The following is a 13,850-nucleotide window of genomic DNA, read 5'->3' on the forward strand; positions in this document are numbered from 1 at the left end:
GAAAGTATACAAGGTTGATTGAGGTTAAAGACTTGTAGAAAAAGGTCTGACCAACAACACCTTTAAAGAGAGGATACAGATCCTTGGTACACAAGTGACCATAGATGGTCCAAGAGACTAACTGCTTCAGGTGTCAGTCTGTAACCACGAAAGTTTCTAAGTCAAGATAGTAATTATCTTTCCTATGCTTAAAAATTTCCAGAAACAGGGACTTGCTGGGATTACTGTTCTATCATCTCTATATCATAACTGTTTTTTATGTATAATGGACAGTAATTTCTCACCAAAGTTCAAATTCACGAGGTTTTTCACTTGGGCATATTATCATTATAAGATGAATAGTGAGGAATTTCAGGGAAAAAATAGCCACAACCAGCTATCAAATTCAACTGCCATCTGAATTCTCCCTATAACGTTTCTTCAAAGTAAGCATTTAGCTTTGGTTTGAATGTTTCCAGCAAGGTGGCCTGTTCATCTTTTGCCACCCCGATTAGAAAGCCCCTTATTCTAAGTTATATAAGTCCATCTCCCCGTAACTTTTGCCCACTGCTCCTAGTTACTCACTGAAGTCATCTCAAGAAGGTCTGATCCTTCTTCCATTTGACATTTCTTACAAATACTGCATCAAATCAATTTGAAACTTCTTATCTCCTGGTTAAAGTTGTCATAGCTTTGACTTTCCCATGTAAGATACCATGTTGCTTGATGCTTATCACACTATAGCTTGTCTTTGTCTTACAAATTGTGAAGACCAATAATATACCAAGAGAACAGTTGGAAGAGATCATCAAGAGGATGTGAAGGCCAGCTGACCCAGAATAACCTGGACCCAGGCAATCAGAGTCTCCTCACCCCCAACTCTGTCCTTGGAATCTCCTGCCCACTGTTCTTACAGCCAGAGCCATTTTCAAGGATACACCTAGAGAGAGCAATGTGTTGTTGAGACCATCTGGACTGGATACATGACTGAACACCATTAAGGCCTCTACATAAATATTCAACATTTTGGCAGATGGGTGCAGAGATCTACTCTCTCATGGCTGCCCAAGACAAGCCCCCATATGTATGTTTCCTTGCTTATTAAACTTACTGCCAACTAATCGGGAGTAGCCTGCCTCTTTCTTTTGCCTCTCCTTGTGTACATGTAGTGGAGGAGTAGTTTCAGATACCACCACAGGAACTCCCCAGGTTTTGAACCAACAGGAACACACTGTCACTTTCTTCATCTTTGTACTGTGCATCTAGCAATATATGTAAAATTATAATATTATTGTGTAGCCACATCACATTGCTGCCTCACATTGCACTTACTGTGATGCAAGATCCCTTCTTTACCCTGCTAAAGAAATAACTCCTACATTAGGTATTGTGAAGCTATCTTCGGGCCCAAAAGCAAGAGCTCAAATTTGTTCATTTTGATAGACTCAGCCTTTATTTCAGCCTGTGAAGATTCTTTTGGTCCTGATTCTCTCATCTAGCATATTCACTATCATTCCCATCTTTGGGTCATCTATAAATCTAATAAAACATCATCTATATTTTAATAGATTAAAAGCTCTGACAACACAAGGCTTAAGAAAATTAAGAGAAGCCCCACAGCAGGATAATTTGAAGCCACACTTCATTACCCTTAGTTGGTAACGTAACCAGTTTCAAATCTTCTAATTATACTATCACTCTATTTTTCCATTGCATCCAGGAGGCTACCATGGAATGCCTTTTCCAGAAGGAATACAGATGGAGAAAATTTAGAGAAGCAGTAAAACATTATGATTAGCTGGGAATTTCTAAATTACCTGATATCTTTTCAGGGGGAATTTTTAAAAGCTCAAAAGCTCAAACTTCAATAATCCTATACTCTATACTCCAAATGAGTATTTAGTATTGATTCAACTCCCTTGCACTACTGCAAGTCTTCTGAAGAAAAAAATCTTAATTCAGTGTCATTTGTTCATCAAAGAAATAGACAAATTTATCTAAAAAGAATGTGAAGCCCACACAAACATCAAGCATGCAAAGCAGAAATAGATTTTGGTTGATCTTATTGGCAAAGCAAAGACTCCTGAAAGCAATATGGTGTACTTTCCAAACTTATGCCAGAGTTCTGTGTATTAGCAGTTAATTTAAGAAAGCAGGATTTCTAGATACAAATAGAATTTAGAACTAAATATTTCTCCATTTTCACATATGACAATATGACTTGTTCTCAAAACTAAGTGAAGCAAACTCCATCTGGCAGTGAGTAGAGAGCCAGGCAGGTAGAGAAGCTAATGGTTCCTTCAGGTGGGTCTCTCCCTGGAATTCAAGTTCAGATATCCCACCTGGCTCTGAAGATTTCCCAAGTCCCTCAGAATCTGGGACTCCAATTCAGAAAGCTGATTCATCCATTATTCATCATTACTTCACACCAAATTTCTAAATTAGTATATGACCTGGAAAAAGAAACAGCTGGCTCCTTTAAATTTGAGGAGTTGTGCAATAATGTGATGGAAGGTAACACAATGTGACAGATCAAAGGAAGGGCACCATTTGAGATTTTGAAACTCAATTTGAGATTTCTTTTATTCCACACATAAAAAATCTAGTTGCCTACCACTCCTAAACACCCTAATCTTCATCTGTCAAGATAATAACTGTCAAGGGAAAAAGCTGCATTAAAAACTGTTGTAAATTCCCACCATGCTTTCTAATACAAAGTTTGACATTCTTTCTGATGACTTCTTACTATGGACAAGAGCTGAGTTCTTATAATTTAGGTTTAAGGAGAAAGTGGTTTTACTAAGAGAAATGAAAAACGAGACCAGACCAAGCTAATCCCATGGTGCAAAGATCCCATTTCTTTCTTTTGGTCCTAAGAAGTATATTTCAAGGAAGTCTAATAGTTATATAACCAATGCCATTGTGTGGTTTTCAGCTGGATTTGTTTCTATAACAGGGTCATGCTCAGCCTGTAGCTGCACAAGTAATGAGTGAAATGCATATGTTCAAGGTGTTTGCTGTTGCAAGTCAAAGAGAATCTGTTTACCGAGAGGAGAGCTGATCTGTGGAGGAGAGAGGGCTCCCTGAGCCTGTAGAACCTAAGACTTCTGTGGTCAGTTCAAATAATAGGACCACACACAACTGTGTTAATTGCCAAGAGGCAGGCCTGAGAGGTTCTCTTAATTAGAATGAATGGATTTCTACCCAAATATTTCAGACTATTGTCAGGGTTTCTATTGTCTTCCTTTCTATTGTCTTCCCTAAAGCTGCCTCATTTAAGAGCCTGGTTTGAACGTTATGTGCAGTGAATGTGAATGATCCCAAGCTGAGGGACCTCTGCAGACAAGCTCAGGTAGTCTTATTACCAATGCTAATAACACTCTACTTGTCAAGTGTTGGGCTGGGTTTTGACATCTCTGCATTGCTGCATGTTGTGTACAGATGTGCTAAGAGTCTTGATTCACAGGGAGAATATCAACACCAAATCTTACCAGCAGGAAGGAAAGTTATACCACTGCGCAAAAAACGTAGTGGTGTGTGCTGTGAAGACTAGTGGAAGTGTCCATTGTACCCTGTCTACCATACTAGGGCCTGCATGAATGAATAAATCACTAGAAGTCAAATGAAGAATCAGCTAAGGGGTCTACTACATAATAACTGATGGAAATAAAGCAGACCCAATGAAGTCTCTTCAACAGGAGCTTATCATAGTCTTTGAGATGAATGAATAACTATGTGAAATAAACACTGCATTTTAGTTAATAAGCAAAATTATACTGCAAAGAAAAGCTCCTTTTACACCTGATTAGTTTCACAAATTTCACCAGTTTCACCTATCCAACTTACCATTAATGTAATTAAGGACATTATATTTCTAGCATAATACTGGGTGGAATGGGTGCTATAAAATATATATTTATGACAGAATCTTTGCCTTTGAGGGGCTTAAAAATGTTATTTAGACTACATATATTGACTAAGCTGTCATGGGCAAAGCAATGTCCTGGGTTCTGGAGACAAAGAAAAAGAAAAGTTAGAAAGTAAGAGAAACCCTCTTGCTCCAAGCTCCCTCCCTGGAGGGAAAAGAGACTGATGATTACAGTTCAGTGTGAGAAGTCAGACCTGAGGTCAGGGAAGGAATGAGTCATTTGGGTTGAGGGCTAGGATTTTGTCTTTAAATAAACCAGATTTCAAATTATGACTCTGCTTCTTACTAACCAAGTCCTTTGAACAAGTTGCAGTTGTCTGATGCTTAAAATAGTGATGACAAAACCCAAATCCTAAATTGTTGTGAGGATGAGGGGAAACAATATATGTAAAAACACTTGAAAGAAGGCCTTGCCCCTGTCAATATATAGAATGTTTCCATTATCTCAGAAAAAATAATCTTCACACTCTACTCAACATCCCAGGAAAGGTTTTAAAATGATTGACCTAAACATCTCTCTGAGAAAAGAATATTGCAGGTCTCCATTGGGAAATATGATAGCACTAGAAGTCAAGAAACTCTGAGTAGGGACTTGAGCTGTCCCATGTACAAACCAGACCAATGCTTCCCAATCAGGAACCCTGAACCTACATTATAAATCTTTTTATAATTGTTTTTTTTTGGTTTTGGTTTTGGTTTTTTTTTGCGGTACACGGGTCTCTCACTGTTGTGGCCTCTCCCGTTGCGGAGCACAGGCTCCGGATGTGCAGGCTCAGCGGCCATGGCTCACAGGCCCAGCCACTCCGCGGCATGTGGGATCTTCCCTGACCGGGGCACAAACCCATGTCCCCTGCATCGGCAGGCAGACTCTCAACCACTGTGCCACCAGGGAAGCCCATAATTGTTTTATTTTGATAAAATATCATACATACAGAAAAGCCAGAAGAAACTTCTGTTCACCTTTTGCCTAGGTTTACCAATGGTTTACATTTTGTCTCATTTGCTCTATCATTCTGAACCATCTGAGAGTAAGTTGGAGATATAATGTCCCCTTGCCCCTGTATACCTCAGTCTGTATAGCTTTGGACATTCTCTTGCATAGCCATAGTATAATGATCAAAATCAGGAAATTTAACATTCGTACAATACTATCCTCTAATCCACAGTCCACATTCAACTTTCAACAACTGTTTCAATAATATCTTTTACAACTTTTCTTTTTCTGGTCCAGAATACAATTCAGGATCATACATTGCATTTGTTTCTCTTTTATCGCCCTTAATCTGAGAAAGTTTTCAAGCTTTCTATTTTGAAAATGAAAAAAAAATATTTTTGTTGAATGTCTCTCAATTTGGTTTGTTTGATGTTTATTCATGATTAGATGCAGGTCAGATATCTTGGGCAGGAATAAAATAGAAATGTTGTTATGTCTTCCTTAGTGTATCATTTCAGAAGGCATATGAAATATTTTTGTTCCAATATTGAACACACAGTTTTAATCACTTAGTTAAGATGATATCTGCCAACATGCACCCCAATGCTCATAGCAGCACTATTTACAATAGCCAAGACATGGAAGCAACCTAAGTGTCCATCAACAGTTGAATGGATAAAGAAGATATGGTACATATATACAATGAAATATTACTCAGCCATAGAAAAGAATGAAATAATGTCATTTGTAGCAACATGGATGGACCTAGAGATTATAATACTAAGTGAAGTAAGCCAGACAGAGAAAGATAAATATCATATGATATCACTTATATGTGGAATCTAAAAAAATGGTACAAATGAATTTATTTACAAAACAGAAATAAAATCACAGACATAGAAAGCAAACTTATGGTTACCAAAGGGGAAAGGGGGGGAAGGGAAGGATAAATTAGGAGTTTGGGATTAACAGGTACACATCATTATATACATAAAATAGATAAAAAACAAGGACCTACCATATAGCACAGGGAACTATATTCAATATCTTGTAATAGTCTATAATGGAAAAGAATCTGAAAAATAATATATATATGTATATCTCTGAATCACTTTGCTATACACCTGAAACTAACACAACATTCTAAATCAACTATACTTCAATTTAAAAAAAAATAGTACATGCCAGATTTCTTCCCCCCAAGTCACTATTTTTTCTTTGTAATTAATAATTTGTGGGGAGATAATTATTCTGATCATCATTATTCTGATCAGACTTCCCCTCACTAGTTTTAGCATCCACTGATGATTTCTAACTTCATCATTCCTTCTACGTTTATTAAGTGCCATTCAAGAGTCAGAAAGAGCTTTCTCTTCATCCCCTTTTATTTATTCAATTACTTATTTATGTTAATATGAACCTATGTCTTCTTATTTTATTTAATGGGCTATAGTCAATTACTATCATTATTGATTTTAATGCTCAAATTTTTCCAAGTTTGGTTAGTGGGTCTCCCTTCAAGAGAAGTTATGTGTTCTTTTAATATACCTCCACAATTCTTTTTATCATTTCCTCACTTTCTGGCACACAGACATTCCAGACTTTTCTTGTACTTTTTGTATCTCAGCCCCAGAATAAGTCATTTCTCCCAGGAGCCCTGGTTCCTGTTAATGGAGAGTTATATGAAGAAACCAATATTTGACCCTATAGTGTGTTCACTGTTACTGGCATATCATTGTTTCTAGGCTCTCTCAGCAGTGGACAATGCTAGAAAAATAAATAAATATGTATATAATTATAAAATATTATAAATATACACATATTTATTCAAAATTATGAATTCATACTAATATCACCAATTCCAATCCAAAGCCATAGCATACATTCAAGTGTTAACTCTTTTAACTTTTGTAAATCTGTTATTAACTGCACAAAATCTGGCTGCCATTATTATTCTCACTGCTTTTACTCATTCGCTTAATCGTTACACAAATTTACACAAAATGGTTACAGAGTTGTTAAACCACAGCAATGCAAAAATGAAGCCTACTAATTATAATTGTGTATTTGCATAACAGTGTACAAGCTTAGGTAAAATTTATATATAATGAAATTCATAAATCTTAAGTATATAATTTGATGAGTTTTGACAAATGCATATATTCATGTAACCCTATACCTTATCAACAGACAAAATGTTTTCATCATCTCAGAAAGATCCCTTGTAATCCCCCATTCCCAGAGCAACCACTTCTCTGCTTTTATTTACCATAAATTACTTTTCCTATTCTAGAACTTCACATAAAAGGAATCACACAATATATGTGTGCCAATATATCACATAATATATTTGTTTCCAGCTTGTTTTGTTCTGAATTTCTGTAAGGTTCATACATGTGGTAGTTTATATCAGCAGTTTATTCCTGAGTAGTATTCCATCGTATGGTTATACTACAATTGCTATACTACAATTTGTTTATCAATTCTTTTAATAAGTATTTGGATCATTTCCAGTTAGGGGCTTTTATGAATAAAGCTGCTATGAATGTTCATGTACAAGTCTTATTTTGGAAATATACTTTAGTTTGTCTTGGAGAAATAGCTTTAAAATAAATTGCTAAGTCATAGAGTAGGTATACATTTAACTTCATAAGAAATCGCCAAACATTTTTGCCAAAATGATAGTAACATTGTACTCTCCCAAATGATAGTTCCATTAGTTCTATCTATTTTCTCACCAAATTCTATCTCATCTAAATTCTCACCAGCATTTTGTATAGTCAGTTCTTTTAATTTTAGCCATTAGAAAGCCTGTGTAGAATTATCTCATGTGGTTCCAATCTTCATTTCCCTAAGGGCTAATGATGTTGCTCACACTTCAGGTGCTTATGTCCATTCATTTACCTTCCTTTTTGAAGCATCTGTTCAAGTCTTTTGCTTACTGTCTATTGGATTGTCTTATAATTGCATCAGAGTAATTTTATTATGTATGCTAGATATAGGTCCTCTTTGAAATATGTGTTTAGAAAATATTTTTCCCAGTGTATGGATTGTTTATTTGCTTAAATGTGTCTTTGGATGAGCATATATTTCTAAATTGGATAAAGTCTAATTTATAATTTTTTCTCAAAGTACTGATCAGTGCATGCATGTAAGGAAACTAACATAAAGCTGGATAAATTTTTCCAAAAGGATAAAACAGAACAGTCCTCAGAAGCTGCATAGGAATGACATAATGCCTCTTCCCACTAACCAGACTGTAAAACCTTCATGGGGACATTAGGTGGAGTAGGCTCTTGCTTCAGTAGTGAGAAATAATTAGCTCTATATTGAATGCTGTCCTGGTCCACCTAACAAATTTTAAAAGTAAGAATCAAAAGTATCAACCTGTTTCCAAGTAATCTAACTGCACACCAGAACAAAGTTCAAGAACATTGTTATGAAGACAAAAATATTCAGCATCCAACAAGGTAAAATTCACAATGTCTAGTATCTCATCAAAAGTTACATGACATGTATACACCGATGGGTTTAAAATAGATGACTAATAAGAAACCGCTGTATAAAAAAATAAATTAAATAAAATAAAAAAATTTAAAAAGTTACATGACATACAGAGAAACATAAAAATGTAAGCCATAATGAGAAGAAAGTTCAATCAAAACCAAACCAGAACTGACACTGACATTAGAATTACCAGAGAAGGATACTAAAACAGTTCTTACAACTGTATTCTATTTGTTCAAAAAGCTAGAGGAAAGACTAAGCATGATAAGTAGAAACATAGAAGATATTAAATGACCCAAATCTAACTTCTTGGGGTGAAAACTACAGTGTCTAAAATGAAAATAAACTGGATAGGATTAAAAGCAGATTATATATTGTATGAGAAAATATTAATAAACTTGAAGACATAAAAATAGAAGTTATCTAAAAGAAAACACAGTGAAAAATGATTCCAAATATGAAAGAACAGAATATCAGTGAGATGTGGGACAAATTCCAGCAGCCTAGTACAAGTGTAATTTGAGTACCAAAAAGAAAGAAGAGAGAGGAGGGGAGAAAAAATATGTGTAGAAATGGTGGCAAAAATTTTTCCAAATATTGGGTTGGCCAAAAGTTTCGTTCGTTTTTTTCCATAAGATGGCTCTAGTAGCACTTAGTTGTCTTTATCTTCATTTGAAACAATTTTTGTTAGACTGTATGTGACAGCTGTCATATCAGCATGCATTTAAAAAAAGACTTACCAAAATTGGTGAATTTTTGTGTAGCCATTTTATTATTGAAGATGGAAGAAAAACAGCAACACTTTCAACATATTATTTCAAAAAATGTAAAAACTCAACTGAAATGCAAGAAAAAAGATTTGTGCAGTGTATGGAGATGGTGCTGTGACTGACTGAATGTGTCAAAAGTGGTTTGTGAAGTTTCCTGCTGGAGATTTCTCACTGGACAATGCTTCACAGTCAGGTAGACCAGTTAAAGTTCATAGGGATCAAATCGAGACATTAATTGAGAACCGTCAATGTTATACCACCTGGGAGATAGCCAGCATACTCAGAATATCCAAATCAAGCACTGAAAATCATTTGCACTAGCTGGGTTATGTTCAGCGCTTTGATGTTTGGGTTCCACATAAGTTAAGCGAAAAAAACCTTCTTGACTGTATTTCCACGTGTGATTCTCTACTTAAATGTAATGAAAACATTCCATTTTTAAAACAAATTGTGACAGGCAGTAAAAAGTAGACATTGTACAATAACGTGGAATGGAAGAGATTGTGGGGCAAGTGAAATGAACCACCACCAGCCACACCAAAGGCCGATCTTCATCCAAAGAAGGTGATGTTGTGTATATGGTGGGATTGGAAGGGAGTCCTCTTGTATGAGCTCCTTCTGGAAAACCAAACGATTAATTCCAACAAGTACTGCCCCCAATTAGACCATCTGAAAGCAGCACTTGACGAAAAGCAACCGTAATAAGTCAACAGAAAACACATAATCTTTCATCAAGACCACAAGACCACATGTTTATTTGGTGACCAGGCAAAAACTGCTACAGCTTGGCTGGGAAGTTCTGATTCATCCACCATATTCACTAGACATTGCACCTTTGGATTTCCATTTATTGAGGTTTTTATTAAATCCTCTTAATGGGAAAAATTTCAATTCCCTGGATGACTGTAAAATGCAACTGGAACAGTTCTTTGCTCAAAAAAATAAAAGGTTTTGGGAAGATGGAGTTATGAAGTTGCCTGAAAAATGGCAGAAGCTAGTGGAACAAAAGGGTGAATACGTTGTTCAATAAAGTTATTGGTGAAAATTTTAAAAATGTGTCTTTTATTTTTACTTAAAAACTGAAGGCACTTGTTGGCCAACCCAATATATAAATTCACCAGGCTAAGAAGCTCAATGAACCTAAAACAAAAGAAACATGAAAATAACTACACTAAGTCACACATTAAACAAATTGCTCAAAAAATGACGAAGAGAAAATATTAAAATCAGCCTGAGAAAAACGACACAATACATAGAGAGGAATAACACTTAAAAAAATAAAACTGTCAATCTAGAAGTCTATATCCAGTGAAAATGCCTTTCAAGCATAGATGCTACAGTCTAACCATGAAATACACACACACATACACACACACCAAACAAATTTCAATAGACAGGCATTCTACAAAATACCTGACCAGTACCCCTCAACACTATTAAAGTCATCAAAATAATGAAAGTCTGAGTATCACAGCCAAGAGAGTCTAATGAGACATGACAACTAAATGTATTGTGGTATAATGGATGAGATACTGGAACAAAAATGAGCATTAGATAAAAATAAGAAAATCTGAATAAACTTTTCAGTATTGGTTCATCAGTTATAGCAAATGCACCATGCTAAGGTAAAATATTAATAATAGAAAAAATTGGATGTGAGATCCATGGGAACTCTCTATAATATCTTTTATTTTTTCTGTAAGTTTAAAACTGTTCTAAAAAGTAAAGTCTATGAAATATGAAGGCAAAATCAAGACTTTCCAGACATACAAACACTGAAAGAATACATCACCAGCAGACCTATAAGACAAAAAATTTTAAAGGAATCTTCCGTGAAGAAGGAAAATGATCCAAGATGGAGAAATATGAATCATGCAAAGTAATGGAAAGCACTAGAAATGATAACTCTGTGTGTAAACATACATTTCTCTTGTAATTTAAAGACATTTAAAATATAATTGACTATTTAAAAAGCTAACTGAAGAAAAATAACCATACAACATCAGGATGATAGCATAAACAGAAATAAAATGTATAAGACCAAGCTTATAGACCAAGAGGGGAGAAATGAAAATATATTATTATAGGATTATTGGGGATCTGTTTTTCTCTTTGCTTTTCAGATTGTATAATTTCTATTGATCTCTTTTTAAGTTCACTGAACATCACTTCTGCCACCTCAATCAGCTGTTAACCCTATCCAGTAAATTTTTCCATTTTAAATATTGCATTCTTAAATTTTAGAATTTCCATTTTATTCTTTTTTAGGCTGAAATTCCTTATCTGATCATTCATTAAGATCATGATTTCCTTTACACCCCTGTCATATTTATAAAAGCTGCTTTTAAAGTCTTAGTCTTCTAATTCCAACATCTGGTTCAGCTCATCTGTTTCTAAGTTGGACTGGGGAATATCCTCAGGTGAAAAACCAAATAAAAGTCAAACTGACCCAGTTCAGTGTCTGCCACAGTTTCTGTTTTTGTTGTGTTTTTGTTTTGTTTTGTCACTCTCTATTGCCTTTGAATAGTTGTGTATGTGTGTGTTTATTTGCTTTTATTATTTTGTCCAAAGATTATTATTTGTGAGGATAGTCCAATACAATCTATTCTACCATTACTAAAAGCATAACTTCTTCAAGATGTTTTAAACTTGAAGGAAGCACAGCTTTTCTGCCATCATGTTTCATAAGAGAGCTGGAAGAACTTTCTTTTCCCTTTGAGCTGAAATTTTATGAATTATGTATGTATAACCCTTAACTATGACCTACTGATCTTATCTGTCTTCCAATATTCATTCAAAAATATTGTCAACTATGTGCCAGTCACTCCTGTGAGACGTGATATAATTGTGAATGAGGTAAAGCCCTTATCTATAAAATTTATATTTAACAACCATTATATTAAATTTTAATCTTAGAAAAACTAAGTGCTATAAGAACAAGTTAGTAGAACAAAGAGTGATCAGGTGACGGGGGGGCAGAACCATTTACACTGGATAGCTAGAGAAAGCCTCTTCTGGATAGGTGTTGTGTGAACTACAACCTGAATGCTTTCTAAATGATTATAAAGAATTAGTTATGAGAAAATCTAAGGATGGGTTTCTCAACCTTGTAAATGTTGACGTTTGGGGCCAAATAAGAAAGAGAAGAAGGTTGTCCTGTGTACTGCAGGATGTTTAGCAGGATCCCCAGTGTCTACCCACCAGATGTCAGTAGCACCCCCCACCTCAGATTTTGATGATGAAAAAATGTCTACAGACATTGCCAAATGTCCCCTGGGGGGCAAAATCACCCCCAGTTGAGAATAACTAATCTAGATGAAGAATATTTCAGGCATAAGTTATAGCAAGGGCAAAGATTTTGAGGCAGGAACAAGTTCAGCAAGCTCAAAGAAGAAAAAGGACAGTGGAGATGACAGTGAGTGAGTAGAAACGTTATCAAGATAGGCTCAGAAAAACAGAGGAAAGACCATATAATTGCTTAGTTTGAAAGAAGGAGAAAATGAATTATTATTCTTTTAATGTAGTTTGATTAAAAATATATATATTAATATTGGTATCCATGAAGGTTGGTGTGAATTATAAGGGCCCTCAGTAACGAAACATTTGTGGGCTAATTTAGAATGCAAGAAGCTGTGGCCTGGAGGCAAGAAGTTGCAGTATAAAAACCAGAAACCTTCTGGTACATACAAGAATTTGCCTCATTTTCTATACATGACTCTGCTGTAGAAAATCCCACATGATGACATATTCTCCATAGCCAACCATACAGTGGTCACTTCCTTGGTTAGCATCAGTGTGATACCAAGTAATATAAAGACAGATTTATGGAATACCTAATTTGGATCCAAATGATTTTTGATAGGCATTATATAATAGCATATTTCTGTTTAATAAATTTGAATAAAATAGCATTAAAATGAGAGTTGAAGGAGAAAAGAAAGAATAATCTATAATTAGTATTTCTTAATCTGAAAATAATGTCAACTTCCATTCTCTACTAGAAAATGTTTCCAGTTTGTTCCCCTTTGTTTTATGTCAATAACAGTCTTCAAGGCCAAGATTCTTTGTTTAAAAAAGAAATTCTACTTTTGGGGAACTACTGACAGATTTCAGAGATTATTTTTAGGTTAGTCAATTCTATTATAAATTTCATTCCTTGCTTTCCCTCTGTAAGATTTCAGGTTCAAGTAGTATAGATATCAGTGCATTTTCTCATTTGTTAAATGAAAAAAATTTGTTTTAGAAAATGGAAATGTTTTTAGAGCAATTCTATGGATATGTTCCAGCATGTATAGTAACAAGATATTCTTCCAAATCCCTTTATCTTATGTAGAAAGGATGACATGGATTTTTCCATGTTTTAGTGGTATTAAGATGTCAGTCAGCATGAAATGTTATTTTAAATTTCTAGTATCTATTTTCTGTCTTTAATTCCCTAATGCTGCCTATTTAGGTTGCACCTAAACATGTTCTAATCTTATAAGCTTATGACAGACTGGAAAGGAATACCATACATTTATTTATGTTTTCATCATAGTATTTAACTAGGTCAAAATACAAAATAGAATAAAAAGAATGGTTCGTGATTTGGTGAAGTCATATGCTTTGCATATAAAAGGCATCTAATTATGAATGAATGAACGAGTAGTGTTTTAGAGCTGAAAGAGATCTTAAAGACCATCCAATTCAACCCTCCCAATTTATCAAAGAAAAAACCCTAAGGCCAAAATAT

The sequence above is a fragment of the Mesoplodon densirostris genome, chromosome 5, assembly GCF_025265405.1.
Source record: "Mesoplodon densirostris isolate mMesDen1 chromosome 5, mMesDen1 primary haplotype, whole genome shotgun sequence".
NCBI classification, from domain to species: Eukaryota; Metazoa; Chordata; class Mammalia; order Artiodactyla; family Ziphiidae; genus Mesoplodon; species Mesoplodon densirostris.